Source organism: Protopterus annectens, chromosome 2.part1 (genome assembly GCF_019279795.1).
Source record: "Protopterus annectens isolate FY-2018-M chromosome 2.part1, PAN1.0, whole genome shotgun sequence".
Lineage (NCBI taxonomy): Eukaryota > Metazoa > Chordata > Ceratodontiformes > Protopteridae > Protopterus > Protopterus annectens.
Window position 1 is genome coordinate 1284716564 of NC_056729.1, and position 18600 is coordinate 1284735163.

General features: G+C 41.6%; 1 protein-coding gene across 2 annotated transcripts in view; it reads right to left on the reverse strand.

Moving 5' to 3' along the window:
• Window positions 1-18600, reverse strand: part of AJAP1 (adherens junctions associated protein 1) — a 1259307-nt gene that overhangs the window by 361541 nt on the left and 879166 nt on the right. The window lies entirely within an intron of this gene.

The following is an 18600-nucleotide window of genomic DNA, read 5'->3' on the forward strand; positions in this document are numbered from 1 at the left end:
ACTTAAGGATGAAAAGTACTTAGAACATACTATTTATCATCATTGGTGCATGACAATAATGGAGTGTGCTAAAATAAGAATTTCTTTTCAGAAAGGTTCAAGATTTGAGCCTAGCTTTGCCTTATTAACTGGTGAAGGCACTTTTATCTGCAAAGATCTGGATAAAGCTTATAACGTGTTCCTGTGCAAACAGTTTCACTATAAACATAACTATTTCAGATAAGTATATCTCTGACCTAATCTATAAATTCTGAGTAATTAACTTCAAAATGCACCTGTCTTGACAACCTGCTGCAACTCTCTGCCCAGATGATAGATAGCAATATGAGATGGGAAAAACATATTCTGATTAGAATCCAAAAAAGCTTGATTAATCCTCCTGAAATGTTACTCTACCCACACAAGTTTAATATAAGAAATCAGCAATATGAAATTCATCTTTTTAATTGATGACATAGTCAAGGGATGCCGCGGTTGTACGGAGGTACCGTTGTTACCTCATAGCAAGAGGTTCTCTCGTTCGATTCTCGGCTGGGCTTGAGAGTGCCTTCTGTGTGGAGTCTGCATGTCCTCCCCGTGGTTGGGTAGCATTCGAAAGACAAGTGTGTAAATGGGCGTGCCTTCGTTGAAGGTTGGGTGTCGAACTGGCACCTCGGCATTTCCTAAAAATCTACTGCCAATTATTAGCAGACGGGAGTTCTGTTGTGGCAACCCCTTACCGGGAAAAGCCGAAAGACAAACAACAACAACTTGATGACATAGTCAAGAGGAGAATTTGTCTCACTGAAATATCCACCTACATTTCACAACAATGTGCAGTCAAGATAGCATGCAATGCCAATACTTTTTATGCTTACCCAGATCTACTCAATTGCAAGAAAAGACTTATCTGAGCCCAAAGTGAATAATATGAAAATGAAGAATTGTGCAACTTCTTGTGGCCAATGTACCCCAATGCCTATTTATGAAACATTTGCAACACCTGCCACCCCAACCTTTGGGGTAGCTATAAACAGGACTGCATGCCAATTTAACCTGCATAGTCAATGGAGTTGACCTTGTTAATTACTGTGCAGCATTTCGGTGTGATGCTGATGTAATGTATGATTCAGATATTTACAAGTCTGGCAAGTCATTATGTTATAGTTTGGGTAATGGGTCTTCCCATCCTTGTGTAGCACATACAGCTTTGCCAATGCAGTAGATGAACAGCACTGCCATTACTGTACACCAGTACAGCAGACACAAATAACCTCCCCCAGCTGTGAAAATGGATGAGCTAAGTAGTGTTTTTGCTTACAAAGTTTGCCCATCCTTATTACTGCACAGCTAATGTAATACTTAGTATGCCATGGACAAAAGATTAGTTCACTTTTCTTGTGCTTTTTTGATATTTGTTTTTAGCTTTCCTCTTCATTATATATGGTTAATGATCCATCCTTTTTCCATGCCATTTTTAACTGTACATTCATCCTTTGTAAGCATTTACCATATCTATATATCTATCTGTCTGTTTGTTTCTCTATCTGTCTATCTGTATATATATATATATATATATATATATATATATATATATATATATATATATATTACTGAATCCTTGCTATTCTGATCTCCTAAACAGTCTTACATACACACTCTATTCAGTCTAGTACAGACAGCTATTCCATAGTGTGTCACGCTAAAGCATTTGCTTTAAGAACATTATTTGTGATTGGCTGATTGCTCTGCCTCTGATTGCACTCTTTTATGACCCCTATCTGCAGTAGTCATCTCTGTATGATATGCACTGTACTGTTACACTTACACATTGCCTGTAAGCGGCAAACACTTTTGTTCCCAAACTGTTTGAAAGCTAGGTTTCTATGTGCTGTGTTGATTAATCAGTGTTGTCATACACAACAAGCTTTGATCTGTCATTTGTTGTAATAGGTAGAGGGGTTCATTAACACACAATCACTGATTGTTGAATGAACTGCCAGTGATCACAGTCATTTCCATGGTAACTCTGGTGTACTCAACAATGTATTCCTTGATACGAGAACATGACAGTAGGGGGTCAGAGCACAAGCTCCACTGTGGTGCCATAATCTCTGAGACTTTGTTCCCACTGTTTCTCTTAGAATAGTATACTTTATACCTCATTTGGGAAGTAATTATCTGGGATATCCAAACTTCTAACCAGCAGACAGTAAGAAGAAACTACTCACTGTAAGGAGAAACTACATGGTAGGTTAAGATATAATGCAGTTTTGACTCTCTGAAAGGATATGACTGATTTAATTACATACTAATTATGGACTAATCAACAACTAGGAGTGTGAGATATGCAACATGCACCCTTGAGAAGTGTACTTAGACCTGAATAGTAAAGCTTGTTGAAGAACAAGTGATAAAATAAATGCATAGTAAATGCCTTCACCAGTGACTAATTTTACAATACATTATCATGTAATTTTTTAACACTTTTTTTCTTTTTTTAAATGTCTTCATGCATTTTGCAGTGCAGACCTGTGCCCCTATTACAGTTCAATTCAAAAGAAAGTTTATTTACTAATTATATAATTTAACTGTTTTTATTTTGAGTTTTTGTATGAGTTATTTGACTTGATTTTGAATTGCAAAAAGTTTTGACCTTATCACTTCTATTTAATGTGAAAAATAAAAAAAAATACACCAGCTACAAAGTTCTTAAAAAAAAAAGAATGAAGCAAATTATTATTTGTTTTCCTGTGAGGCAGTTGGCATTTATTTCTATTTCATTACTTTGCATACTATTTCTACCCCAGTTATACAAATGTAAGATTCCTGATACAAAACAACTAAATCCCTAACAATTTCCCATATGAACATATGCAGTATCATTCTTAAAAAGTTGATATTTGGAATCTGGCTATAGCACTTTTCCAAAAACATGCTTGCAAACAAATCTTGGTTAAAAAGGAGCTATGCCTCTCAAACTTTATTACAAATAAGTGTTATGCCTTGACAATAGATAAGGAATTTAACAAGGTAGGGGAGTATTGCTACAAATATGTAGTGATTTAAATCCATAGACAACTTTTATTCATGGAAGTAATACAAGTTCAGTCTGTGCATCAAAATGAGTGATAGTAATGATTACGTTAGGAAAACCACCAAAAGTGTTCTTATCGGCATTATACTTTCCCCACCACTATTAGCATCACTGGTACATGGCTGTATTAAACTGTACTACTACTACTTTCTTAAAATAAGAAATGTCTAGCAATTTAACTGGTTGGCCAGCAGCAAAAGTAACAACACCTACAATAACAAAATAAATAAATAACCAAACATACATGCATGCATGCATACACAGAATCATTGCATACCTAGCCCTAATACAAACATGCAGCCATAGTCATACAAAAATTATTTTGCCCATTATTAGAAACATATCTGAAAGATTTGTAGAAACACAGTTCCAAATGCAATAAATAATAACTCCTGCATTCTTACTACCTGTCCCTTCATAACCCTAGTCTCAGTTAATTTTATAGTAGGCTAGAGATATACCTAAGAACATAACTGTCACTAATAGATTGATTTACTGTGTATATTTTAATTAAAACCATGCATGCACTTTTTCAAGTTTCTGTAACTTACTATAGCAAATATAGAAATGGCTGTTACCAAGATGCATATTTCTCTAAGAAAGTCAAAACCATTGATTAACAAAATACTTTAAAACCTATTTAAAATGGAAAGATACAGACTGGTAACAATATAATAAAAAGGGGATTATCTAATACTACAAGGTTTCATTGAGACTCTACTGTAAGAAGAAAAACGGTAGCATTATATCTAATACTGCAAAGTTCTTCTTTTCTTACATTGCCTGAATTCTTTTCATACTCCTTCCAGAACATTCTGGGATTCAATCAATAACCTTTGAATGTATTTATCCAAACTCATAATGTCATAATAATATTGAAACAAATAACGTGAACACTTATAAAGCACTCATTTCTAATCAAATGAAACATGTCCTTTTTCTAAAATACTATATCTCCATTTAATTACTAAGACTATACAACATTTTTATGCACATTAACCTTTACTTTGAAATAAAAAAGCTTAAAAACACTAGAAAAAAATATTCACTTAGATTGCATTAGTTCATACCACTAACTTCATCCAGCATTCCTAAGGTTGGTAAAATCATAATGTAAAAAACCTTAACAGACTTATCATCCAGATGCCCCAAAGAAACCTCACACAGCATCTTGGCATAAGATGCCCTTTATTAATCAGATTTTTAACAATTAATCACAGAATTTATAAATCATAGAATGTATTAATCACATAATCTATTAACCACAGAAATATAATACAAACTTCAAAAATAACAAATTACAGTAGGCAGCATCACCCACTCACCTCTGTCCCATACAATGTAAGCAGCGTTACCCAACCACTTGCTTACTCAAACTTCACAGCAGAATCAGTGTGACACCACTTACCTCAAGAACCAACCAACCATCCTGTAAACTCCAAACATAACATCAAAGGGGGAGCAGAAGAGGGACATCCCAGCCCCTCTTCTTTGCCTGACCACCCCCACACATATGTACCCTTAACATATAGCTAATTAAAAGGAGGACAGGGAAGGCAGGCAGCAAGTTTATGCCAAAATGTGAAACCTCCACTCAACTGCTACTGCATAAGACTAAGCTAACTCCTCCCTCCTATTATCTCCTTTTCTCTCTACCCATACCGTCAAAATATTAACCCTTCCACATCCAGGGTACCTCACAGCCCTTCAGACTTTTATCTCTAAACTTCTCTGTCCTCGCACATCTCCCACACCACCAACCCAAACTGCTACTGGTGTCCCTTGACAACTTAGTTTGTACCCACAGTGCATTTGTCCAAATCCCACAAAGAAACCACACACACTGTCTTGGCATAAGACAACCTTTATTAATGAAATTCTTAACATTTATTAATCACAGAGTTTATTAGCCACAGTAATATAATACATACTTCCAGAATAACAAATTACAGTAGGCAGCATCACCCACTCACACAATTTAAGCAATGTTACCCAACCGCTCACTTACTCAAACCTCATACCAGAATCAGCATGACACCGCTTATTTCAAGAACCAACCAAACATCTTGTAAACTACACATATAACATCAGAGGGGGAACGGAGCACAATATAGCATCAGAGGGGGACCAGAGCAGGGACATCCAGCCCCAGTTTTCTGCCCACCAGCCTAACCCAGGCTGTTTCCCCTTGAAAATACTACACAGCATCCACCAAACATTCCAAAAATCAACAAGTACATACTGAAGTCGAAATCCAACTCATTAAAGGTGTAATCCATCCTTTCTAAACCACACTGAATGCTGATCATTAAAGCTGTCAGCGGTCCAATTACCCAAATTCCTCACTTGCCTCAAAAGCCTAAAGTTAACAAAGCACCAGGCTATACTGCTCAGACAAGCTCCACGTGGGTTTACAGAGTGGTCCTAGCAGCAAGGAACTTGAAAAAGCGACTACTTTCTGGATTTAAGTATCTTTGCTTTTTTTTCACTGAAAATAGCTTCTGCTGCTTACTTTAAACTAGCCTGAACTGTTTTTTTACTGATTACTGCATTTATTTTAAAAATTGCACTTAAAGTTACATTTAGTCGAATTTAGTCGAAAGTTTGCTTGTTTGTTGTTTAATTGAACTGTGGAGGCTGCCCACTAAAGTGTGCTAGCCTGTGTAACTAATTTATCACTGTCTCTGCATTTTCTGTGTATTTCTGCAAAAAAAACAAAAAAACAAAAAAATAATCCTTGTTTTCCCGCCTTTTTCGACTAGTTTAGACCAGTATACAGGCATTGCTGTATTCTGGGCTGTGGTATAGTTCCTGTGTTGTCCATTACCTTACTTGGATAAAAGGAAGTTTCTTTGCTCACCAGTGGGAGTGGGGAGCCTTGAGCAGCCTACCTATCCTTGGGGGAAGTGACCTCAGCACAAGAAGCTGTTAGTAATTGGTTGCTTGGGACCATTCCTAGCTCTTTTGTAGTTCACTGCTTAAAATCCGCCTCTGGGCATTTTTTTCTGGCTATACTGCTCAGACAAGCTCCACGTGGGTTTACAGAGTGGTCCTAGCAGCAAGGAACTCGAAAAAGCAACTACTTTCTGGATTTAAGTATCTTTGCTTTTTTTTCACTGAAAATAGCTTCTGCTGCTTACTTTAAACTAGCCTGAACTGTTTTTTTACTGATTACTGCATTTATTTTAAAAATTGCACTTAAAGTTACATTTAGTCGAATTTAGTCGAAGGTTTGCTTGTTTGTTGTTTAATTGAACTGTGGAGGCTGCCCACTAAAGTGTGCTAGCCTGTGTAACTAATTTATCACTGTCTCTGCATTTTCTGTGTATTTCTGCAAAAAAAAAAACAAAAAAACAAAAAAATAATCCTTGTTTTCCCGCCTTTTTCGACTAGTTTAGACCAGTATACAGGCATTGCTGTATTCTGGGCTGTGGTATAGTTCCTGTGTTGTCCATCACCTTACTTGGATAAAAGGAAGTGTCTTTGCTCACCAGTGGGAGTGGGGAGCCTTGAGCAGCCTACCTATCCTTGGGGGAAGTGATCTCAGCACCAGAAGCTGTTAGTAATTGGTTGTTTGGGACCATTCCTAGCTCTTTTGTAGTTCACTGCTTAAAATCCGCCTCTGGGCATTTTTTTCTGGCTATACTGCTCAGACAAGCTCCACGTGGGCTTACAGAGTGGTCCTAGCAGCAAGGAACTCGAAAAAGCAACTACTTTCTGGATTTAAGTATCTTTGCTTTTTTTCACTGAAAATAGCTTCTGCTGCTTACTTTAAACTAGCCTGAACTGTTTTTTTACTGATTACTGCATTTATTTTAAAAATTGCACTTAAAGTTACATTTAGTCGAATTTAGTCGAAAGTTTGCTTGTTTGTTTGTTTAATTGAACTGTGGAGGCTGCCCACTAAAGTGTGCTAGACTGTGTAACTAATTTATCACTGTCTCTGCATTTTCTGTGTATTTCTGCAAAAAAAACAACAAAAAATAATCCTTGTTTTCCGCCTTTTCGACTAGTTTAGACCAGTATACAGGCATTGCTGTATTCTGGGCTGTGGTGTAGTTCCTGTGTTGTCCATTACCTTACCTGGATAAAAGGATGTTTCTTTGCTCACCAGTGGGAGTGGGGAGCCTTGAGCAGCCTACCTATCCTTGGGCCAAGTGACCTCAGCACAAGAAGCTGTTAGTAATTGGTTGTTTGGGACCATTCCTAGCTCTTTTGTAGTTCACTGCTTAAAATCCGCCTCTGGGCATTTTTTTCTGGCTATACTGCTCAGACAAGCTCCACGTGGGTTTACAGAGTGGTCCTAGCAGCAAGGAACTCGAAAAAGCGACTACTTTCTGGATTTAAGTATCTTTGCTTTTTTTCACTGAAAATAGCTTCTGCTGCTTACTTTAAACTAGCCTGAACTATTTTTTTTACTGATTACTGCATTTATTTTAAAAATTGCACTTAAAGTTACATTTAGTCGAATTTAGTTGAAAGTTTGCTTGTTTGTTTGCTTAATTGAACCGTGCAGGCTGCCCACTAAAGTGTGCTAGCCTGTGTAACTAATTTATCACTGTCTCTGCATTTTCTGTGTATTTCTGCAAAAAAAACAAAAAAATAATCCTTGTTTTCCCGCCTTTTTCGACTAGTTTAGACCAGTATACAGGCATTGCTGTATTCTGGGCTGTGGTGTAGTTCCTGTGTTGTCCATTACCTTACTTGGATAAAAGGAAGTTTCTTTGCTCACCAGTTGGAGTGGGGAGCCTTGAGCAGCCTACCTATCCTTGGGGGAAGTGACCTCAGCACAAGAAGCTGTTAGCAATTGGTTGTTTGGGATCATTCCTAGCTCTTTTGTAGTTCACTGCTTAAAATCCGCCTTTGCGCCGGTTAAACAAGGTTAAACTTTTTCTGGCTCCGCCAAGTCTGCTCTTCAATTTTTCCCTTAGAACTGTTCTACTTGCAATCTAAACAGCTTATACTCTATCTGAAATGCTCAGCACTTGCTCCTAAAGCATTTTGTATACAGGTAAAGCACTCTTAAACAAACGAAAAGTACTTCATTCACCTAAATTCTGTTGAGTACCCATTTCCCTATAGGTCCTTTCTGACTCAGTTACACAGCAATCTTTTTCACTATTTCTAGCATGTCGAAGGGTCAGTTGCTAGCGTCCTCTCCTGTTCAGCTGGTGAATCTGGGAATCTTGAGGCAATGTTACAATTGCCTCATGTACACAGACAACCCTCTCCTCCTCCCAACAAATACAAATATATGCGAGAGATGCAACTATATAGCCAAACTGGAGGCTGAGCTCTCTCAATTCAGTACTGGCAAGACCAGTCAGGAGGAGAAGGTAACCACGCACACCACAAATCCAGTCTCACATAGAACTATCACAACTGCAAACCAAACACATAAACACACAAAAACATACTCGGAGGCGCTGATTAAAAATCTACCAAAACAACAGAGGCCTCCAAAGCAGACACCCAAGCAACCACCACCTCAAGACATAGCAAATGCAACACATAGTTCACAAAGTCAGTGTGCTAAACAGTCACAGCCCTTAAGGCCAAACAACATGCCAGACACACTTGTAATAGGTGACTCCATAGTCAGGCACACTGACGTCCCGCTCACCAGACTGAACAAGGAGAGGGTCACAGTAAGCTGCCTGTCGGGAGCTAGAATCCGCCACATAACACAAGCACTCAGGTCACTCCACAGCAAGTACAAATATGACTCAGTCATTGTACATGCAGGTGTAAACGACCTGAGACGCACCTCCCTGGACTACATGAAAAGAGACATAGAGGAGCTCTCTGATTATGTAGCCCAGGCCGGTATGACCCTGACCCTGAGCAGCATCTTACCCTCACCAAGAATGATGCCACAGTACAAAGACAAAATGATCAGTTTTAACAATTGGCTTAATTACTGGTGTCATTCTAAGGGGATCCAGTGTCTGTCTGCTTGGGATGACATGCTTGACAAGCCACGCTGCTTCGCAAGGGATGGTTTGCACCTGTCACCCCTGGGCTTCCGGATATTGGCCAAGGCTCTTGCCACCCCCATAGTGCCTTTTTTAGGCAAGGCTCAAATGACAAACCTACCTCCCTAGAAAACACAAGTGGAAAAAAAACTAAGGGTAATGCTGCTCAATGCCAGAAGTCTAAACCTCAAGATGCATGCCCTCGAAGCCCTTCTCAGTATGGAGAGCATTGATGTCTGTGCAGTGACTGAAACCTGGTTCAAGGCTCCTGAGAGCACCCCAGCACTATCAGGTTTTACCTCATATCATGCTTTCCGGCCCCAAAACTTGGACAGAACCACAAAAGGAGGGGGAGTATCCATTTTCATCAAAGATACCCACACCTCCAGGTTAGTGGCAATGCACGAAGCATCGGAGACTATCCAGGTGCAACTAACCATAGGCAAAACTGCCTTACAGTTTGTAGCATGCTACAGACCACCCTCTCAAACTCAGGAACCCCACACAGCCTTCCTGAAGACACTGGAGAGTATGAATGTCTCTCCAAATACCATCATTTTGGGAGACTTCAACTACCCAAACATAGACTGGGAACATTACTCAAGCCCCAACACTCTAGCCCAAAGGTTCTTAGAATTTATAAACGCAAATGCAATGGAACAACTAGTCACCATTCCCACAAGAGGAGACAATATACTAGACCTGATCATCACAAACATGGGGACAAAATGCTCCACACCGGAAGTACATCCCTCTTTGGTAAGATCAGACCATAAATTAATCTCACTGGAAATCCACATCCCGCCCCCCCCTGCACAAAAGACCACAGTGAAGAACTTCTCAAAAGCAAATTTCACACTTCTTAAGACTGAAGTGGTATCTTTCAAGGCCCCTGGGCCAGTGGAAACCACAACCCACACTGCTGAATCCCTTGCAAATGCCTTCTATGGGCACCTTCAAGAATGCATGGATCATGCAATCCCAAATAAAACCAAGACCCATTCCCCAAAGGCAGGCGACGGCTCTGGTGGACCCCAGCCATAAACAAACTTTACAACAGAAGGAGGAAGCTACTACATGACAGAGCAAAATCCCTAAAAGGAAAGGCATCTCTGATCAGTACTAGCAAAAAACTACGATCACTCATAAAATCATCCAAGGCCAACTTTGAGAGAAAAATCGCAAAAGACACAAAAGACAATCACAAGGCCTTCTTTAGCTATGTTAGAAACCTGGGTGGAAACTCCCAGATATGCTCAGAGTTAGTCCAAAATAACACAAAATACACTGAACCCACTGACATTGCCAACATTCTGGCAGACAGGTTCAGTGCAAATTTCTCATCCCCCTCCCCCCCAAATGGAGAAATAACTATCCCAGCAGAGTGTAGCCTCCCTAACATCTCAGATGCCCAGGTGAGAGCCGCCTTCTCTAAAGCTAAAAACACAGCATCAATGGGACCGGATGGTGTCCCGGGCTGTGTGCTACATGAACTCCAAGAGGAACTAAACCCACACATAAGGCTGCTGTTTAATCTTAGCCTTACCACAGGATACGTACCCAAAGAGTGGCGTACGGTAACAGTGGTCCCACTTCACAAAGGCGGTGCTTCTACGGACCCTGGAAATTACCGCCCCATAAGCCTGACGAGCCTGGTCTGCAAAGCTATGGAGAGGATCATTATGGAACTCATAAACAAAGACATTGGGGACCTACAGACATTGGATCCTACCCAATTTGGCTTTGTCAAGGGCAGATCCTGCCTTCTGAACTTGGTCGACTTTTTGAAACAGTCACTAAGGCCATTGATGAGGGTAAGGCAGTTCACACAGCCTACCTTGACCTTGCAAAAGCCTTTGACACAATACCCCACTCGGGCATCATAGACAAACTCACCAGCTTAAATGTAAACCCATATGTCACAAGATGGGTTGAAAACTGGCTCAAGGACAGAACCCACAGGGTCAGAGTTGCTGGAGCTATGTCAGACTCTAAGCCAGTCACAAGCGGTGTCCCACAGGGCTCAGTCCTGGGACTCCTCTTGTTCGGCATTTATTTTTCCGAGGTACAGGCAAACATAGGAGGATTGTGGCTGACAAAGTTCGCAGATGACTGCAAACTGGGCGCCATAATTGATACTCCAGCGGACACAAACATCCTTCAGAGAGGCCTCATAGAAACAGATTGGTGCCAGAGCCATGGCCTTAAGCTAAACGCCAAAAAATGTATAGTCATACCCTTTGGGAAAAACAAGGTACCGACAAATTACCACATAGGCGGTAATCCATTAAGTACGGAAGAGGTAATCAGGGACCTAGGGACCCAGGTTGACAGTATCCTCTCATTTGACACTCACATTGCCAAAGTGGTTAGGAAGACCTTCTATATTGCCCACCTTATCATGAAGGGTTTCACATCTAGATCAAGAGAGGTCATTGTGCCCCTGTACTCTTCTCTTATCAGGCCGATGATTGAGTACAATGCCCCATTTGGGATGTATCTCACCCGACACCTGCAGCAGTTGGAAAGACCCCAAAAGTTCCTCACCAAGAGGATAAAGGGTCTTAAACATATGTCATATGCTGCCCGACTGAAAAACTCCAGCTCTATTCAGTCGCATACCGCCTACTCAGAGGTGATCTGTGCCTGACGTACAAGGCCATGTCCAATCCTGAATTAATGGACATGCTCCACCTCACAAAATCCAAATCCATCAGAGCCACGAGAACAAGTGACTTAAACCTCAACACAGAAATAAATAGAACGTGCTAGAGGGACAGATTCATAACCCAGAGGCTCCCTACACTCTGGAACAGAATCCCAGTCCATGTTAGGCAGAGCCCCTCACTGACTCTATTCAAGAGAAATCTCGACGAGTGGATGGGAGATCGTAGGTTTACCCCGGGGGTCATCTCTTTGTCACTACTAGACAGAGGCATAGTAAACTAAACCCTAAAAGGGTGTAGTATTCTCATCCTAAGGGGTGGTGTAAGCCACATACACTCTGGCTAGGCTTATAAATGCCCTAGGGCAGATAGCCTAGTACGAACCTATGAACCTATGAATCACCAAACATGTTCAATACCCGCAAAATTGTCTGCATTCCTCCAAATGAGATGTGGTACAATTTCTAGCCACATGATAATCATTGAAGGAAACCTACTACTTAAACTTGTTAAGTCCATCAATACTTTAAACACTAAGTGGCATTTTTGGAATAACCCCAAATCATTACCTGCTAAATGGGCCACTAAATGGGCCCTTTTTTAGGTGGTGTTCCAAAAACCAAATTACCATCATAACAGCTACAAACAAATGCAATCTGAGGGTCATGCTGCTCAAAGCTAGAAGTCTAAATCTGAAAATGCACTCACTCAAAGCACTTCTTAAAATGGAGAACATCAACATTTGTGCTGGAACAGAGACCTGGTTCAAGGCAGCAGAAAACACCCCTGCACTCCCAGGCTATAACTCATTTCACACCTTTCGACCCCAGAACTTGGACCGAAGCTCCAAAGGTGGTGGTGTTTCCATATTCATAAAAGATGCACACACCTCCAGACTGGTAGCCCAACATAATGCATCAGAGATACTTCAGGTGCAGCTGACATTGGGTAAGACAGCTATTCAGGTAGTAGTCTGCTATAGGTCCCCAACAATGTCCCAAGACTCACACTCCATGTTCCTAAGCACACTGGAGGATATTAAGGTCCAAAATAACCCTCTCATACTGGGCGACTTCAACTACCCCTCCATTAACGGGGAAAACTACTCATGTACCTATACACTTGCCTAACGTTTCCTGGAATTCATTAATTCAGATGTCCTGGACCAGTTCATTCTTACCCCCACTAGAGGTAGCAACATCCTTGACCTGGTTATTACTAACATGGGCGACCATTACTCTACACCAATAGTTAACTCCTCCCTGGATAGATCTGACCACAAACTAACCACCCTGAAAATCCACATCCCTCCCACCCCCTCAACCCACCCCCACAAAGGTAACCACCATGAAACCTTCTCCAAAGCTAACTTTGGGCTCCTAAAAACAGAGGTGGCTAACTTCATGGCACCCATGCAAATGGAGAGTAGTTGCCTGACCGCCAAATCATACACCAATGCACTGTACAAACACGTACACAAATGCATGGATCTCACCATAAGCAATGGAACCAAGATGCTCTCCTCCAAAAAAAGGAAGCCAATTTGGTGGTCCTCTGCCATAAACAAACTCTACAACAGAAGGAGGAAGCTGATGCGGAATAAGGTGAAGTCCCAACACTGGAAAAAACTCCCCTATCAGCCGCAACAAAAAGTTGAGATCCCTCATCAAATCCTCTAAAACTAGCTATGAAAACAGAAATGCAGCAGATAGTAAAGACAACCACAAGCCTTCTATAATTATGTAAGGAATCTCCATGGCAATACCCAGATTTGCTCTGAGCTACAGCACAATGGTACCTCCTATACCGAGCCAACAGATATTGCCAATATACTGGCCGACAGATTCAGTGGCAACTTTACCCCCCCAAAGGACCAATCACAATACCAGTAGATTGCCAGACCCCCAATATTACTGCTGCACAGGTTACAACTGCACTATCCAAGGCCAAGAATACAGCTTCCATGGGAGCTGACAATATCTCTGGCTGTGTTCTACATGAACTACAGAGTGAACTGGCACCTCACTTGTGTGCCCTGTTCAATCACAGCCTCACCTCAGGCTTTGTCCCTACTGAATGGCGTACTGCTACAGTCACCTTTCTTCACAAAGGAGGAGTGACTACAGACCCTGGGAGCTGTCACTCCATTAGCCTAGCAAGTCTGATATGCAAATTTATGCAACGCATCATCATGGACCTAATAAACAAGGATATAGGTTATCTCCAAACTCTAGATCCCACACAGTTTGGCTTTGTGAAGTGTAGATCACGCCTGCACAACTTGGTCGACTTCTTTGAGTCAGTCGCCAAAGCTGTGGATGAAAGCAAGGTAGTTCATACAGCCTACTTTGATCTGGCCAAGGCATTCGATACCATTCCCTATTCAGGAATCATAGAAAAACTCACTAAGCTAGGCATCAACCCCTATATCACTAGGTTGGTTGCAAAATGGCTCACAGACAGAACCCACAGTGTGAATGTAGTGGACTCCAAGTCAGACTGCTGACCAGTCACAAGTAGAGTCCACAGGGTTTGGTCCTGGGTCCTCTCCTGCTTGGTATCTACTTCTATGAAGTCCAGGCCAACACAAATGGTCTCTGGCTGACATAGTTCACAGAAGATTGCAAGTTGGGAGCTATTATCAACTCCCCAAGTGATGTTGACATCCTACAGAAAGGCATCACCGAGACCAACGACTGGTTTCAAACCATGGCCTTAAGCTGGATGCCAAAAAATGTCTTGTCATCCCCTTTAAGAAAAACCTGGTTTCCATGAATTACCACATCGATGGTAGTCCACTGAACACAGAAGGTGTTATAAAAGATCTGGGAACACAGATTGACAGTAGCCTCTCTTTTGGCCACCACATTGGCACTGTGGTCAGAAAGTCCTTCTGCGTGGCACATCTCATTACTATGGGTTTTTTATCCAGGAAGAAAGAGGTCATTGTCTCCCTCTACTCTTCCCCCATTAGGCCAGTCATCGAGTACAATGCCCAATTTGGCATGTACCTCACTAGACACCTGCAACAACTGGAGAGGCCACAAAAGTACCGCACAAAGAGGATCCTAGGCCTTAAACACTCATCCTATATGGACAGACTCAAAAAACTCCAACTATTCTCTCTAACATATCACCTACTTAGAGGCGATCTCTGCTTGACATACAAAGCCATGTCTGATCCAGCTCTGTTAAAAATGCTACATCTAAAGAAATCACAATCCCTCCATACCACACACTCCAGTCAACTCAACCTCATTACCACAATCAACAGAACATGCTGGAGGGACATGTTTATAACCCAGAGATTGCCGTTGCTATGGAATAGACTTCCCATACATGTCAAATAAAGCACTTCACTGGCCCTCTTCAAGAGAAACCTTGATGAGTGGATGGGGAATAAAAAATTCACCCCGGGTATCACTCCAGTGGCTCTACTCAACAGAGACACTGGGAACTAAGGTTGGGTGGCACGATGTCAGTGTAATCCTATGGGGTAGGTTTGCAAAGGCTCCAGGGACATTAGCCTAGTACACACCTATGAACCTATGAGCCTAAGTGGGATGCCAATCTGAACACATATGTCCGCAAACTCATCTTTGAGCTGGTGCCACCTGAGTCCTCTAATACCATGTCAAAACATGCTCCAGCTGACTTCCTTCTGGCCTAATCCTGGCCCACTTTGCAGCTCAAAAAACATAGGAATGACCCAATATGGACCGCTTTTCTACCTACAAAAATATATATATATATATATATATATATATATATATATATATATATATATATATATATATATATATATATATAGAGCAGATATCTCTACTCATCAAATGTAAGAAAGAAAAGCCCTAGATGACCATAGGTTCATAGGTTCATAGGTAGGTACTAGGCTATCTGCCCAAGAGCATTTATAAGCCTAGCCAGAGTGTGTCAGCTTTCGCCACCGCATTAATTAATTAATTAACTGAGCCTCTGTCAAGAAGAGCCAATGAAGTGATCCAGGGGTGTATTTTCTGTTACCCATCCACTCATCAAGGTTTCTCTTGAAGAGTACTAGTGAGGGGCTATGCCTAATGTAGTTAGGAATTTTGTTCCAAAGCATGGGGAGTCTCTGTGACAGGAATCTATCCCTCCAGCATGTTCTGTTTATTGTTGTGGTGAGATTTAGCTCACTAGAGCGAGTGGTTCGCAGTGACTTAGATTTCTTTAGGTGGAGCATGTCCATCAATTCTGAGTTGGACATGGCTTTATAAGTCAGGTAGAGATCACCTCTGAGTAAGCAATATGCCACTGAGTACAGCCGGAGTATCTCCAGTCGTGATGCACAGGACATATGTTTGAAGCCAGTAATCCTCTTGGTGAGGTAGTTTTGTGGTCTTTCCAGCTGTTGGAAGTGTCTTGTGAGGTACATCCCAAATGAGGCATTGTACTCTATGATGGGTCTGATGAGTGACGAGTAGAGAGGCACTATAACCTCTTTATTTCTAGATGTGAACCCTTTAGTAATTAGATGGGCTACATAAAAGGATAACTACTTTGGCAATATGATTGTCAAAGTAGAGATTACTATCTACCTGGTTTCCCAGATCTCTTATTACCTCTTCTGTAGTAAGGGGGCTGCCACCTATGGGGTAATTCATGGGTGTTTTGTTTTTCCCAAACAGGATGAATATGCATTTTTTGGCATTTAGCTTGAGACCATGACTTTGACACCAGGTGCCCATCTCAGTAAGGCCCTTTTGGAGAATGTCCATGTCAGCAAGAGAGTCAATTATGGCTCCCAGTTGCAGTCATCTGCGAACTTGGTTAGCCATAGTCCTCCTGTGTTTGTCTGCACTTCTGAAAAGTATATGCCAAACAGTATAGGGTTCCCAGGACATAGCCTTGTGGGACACCACTTGTGACTGGTTTAGAGTCGGACCTGGAGCCCGCTATTCTTACCATGTGAGTTCTGTCTGTAAGCCAGTTGGCAACCCATCATATCACATAGGGGTTTATGTTCAGGCTGGTGAGTTTTTCTATAATTCCCGAGTGGGGAATGGTGTCAAAAGCCTTGGCAAGGTCAAGGTAGGCTGTGTGAACCACCTTCCCCTCATCTATTGCCTTGGTGACTGTCTCGAAGAAGTCAACCAGGTTTAGCAGGCATGATCTTAACAAAGCAAACTGGGTCGGGTCACATGTTTGGATGTTCCCAATGTCATTTGTTAATGAGGTCCATGATGATGCGCTCCATAGCCTTGCAGACCAGGCTAGTCAGGCTTATGGGGAGATAGTTACCAGGGTCAGTTGTGGCCCCTCCTTTGTGGAGCGGAATAACCGTTGCTGTGCACCATTCTATGGGCATGTAGCCTGTGGAGAGGCTGAGGTTGAACAGTGTGTTTAGGTGGGGGGTTAGTTCATTCTGTAGTTTGTGCAAGACGCAGCCTGGGACACCATCTGGCCCCATTGATGCTGTGCTTTTGACTTTTGAAAGGGCTGTTTTCACCTGTGCGTCTGTGATTTCTGGGACACTACACTTTTCCAGTATTGTTGTGGGCCCTTTTGGGGGTGAGGGGGGTGATGTTAGCACTGAATCTATCTGCCAGGATGTTGGTAATATCAGTAGGTTCAGTATATTTTGTGCTATTTTGCACTAGCTCAGGGCATATCTGTGAGTTTCCACTTAGATTCTTGACATAGCTAAAGAAGGCTTTGTGGTTATCTTTTGAATCCTTGGCTATTTTCCTTTCGAAGTTAGCCTTGGGTGATTTTATGAGGGACGTTAGTTTCTTACTGATACTGATCAGGGATGTGTTTCCTTCTTGTGATTTGCTTTTTTCTGAACTAGTTTCCTCCTTCTATTGTATAGCCTGTTTATGGCAGGGGTCCACCAAACTAGTTTCCTTCTCTTAGGGGAGTGATTCTTGGTTTTGCTAAGGATGGCATGATCCATGCATCCTTGTAGGTGCTCATAGAGTGCATTTGTAAAGGTTCCTTCATCTTGGACACTGTTATCCTTCAGCGTGGGGGCTGTAAAACTTACCACCTCTGTCTTAAGTAAGGTGAAGTTTGCTATTTAAGTTTTTCACTGTGGTTTCCTTGGTTGGGGGTGGTGCTGCTTCACCTTCCTTATAACCTCAACTGACCTACCTTCCCTCACCAAATCTGATGTTATCCCAGTGCAAAAAGAATGCATAGAAAACCTCTCTCCCTGAAATCCTACACATTGAAATGTCTTCCTCATCCAACACAAAAAATGATTTTCTCCTATTACTCCTCCACCCAATAACTGAGAAACTAAATCCTGGAGACCCCCACCATGTGATAACCATAAACTCCTTGCCCAGGACACCAGACACATGCACTCATCCGTAGATATCCACAAAACAATCTGTATACTCTTGCCCTCCAGATGGTTCAACTATTTTTCCACGGAGACAGGAAATATAACAGCATCCTGCCACACCAATGTGTATTTACCCTAAATACTCCACTATACATCTACAGGGATAAAACAATCCAAAGGCTATAATCCACCAAATTCCATGTCAATAACTGCAAGCCTATCACCAACACCCGCAGGGCATGCCTTGTCATTGGCAGACAACCATCAGCCTTCAATATCTGAGCTATCACCTATGACTTTGTCAAATCCTGTACGTAAGTTACCCATGTAAATATGCTAATGGCAGCCAAATCCAACCTAACTAATTAAACCACTCTCACCTTCATCTAAGCCTATATAAGTACTACAGCAACAACTAAACAAACTCTCCTCCTTGGGCAAATGTAATACAAATTCAACAAACTCAGCTAATGCCCTACCATAGGCCTTCCTCAACATATCCACCCATAATTGCTGAATCAGCCATCCTATCACTTCAGACCAATTCACCAAACA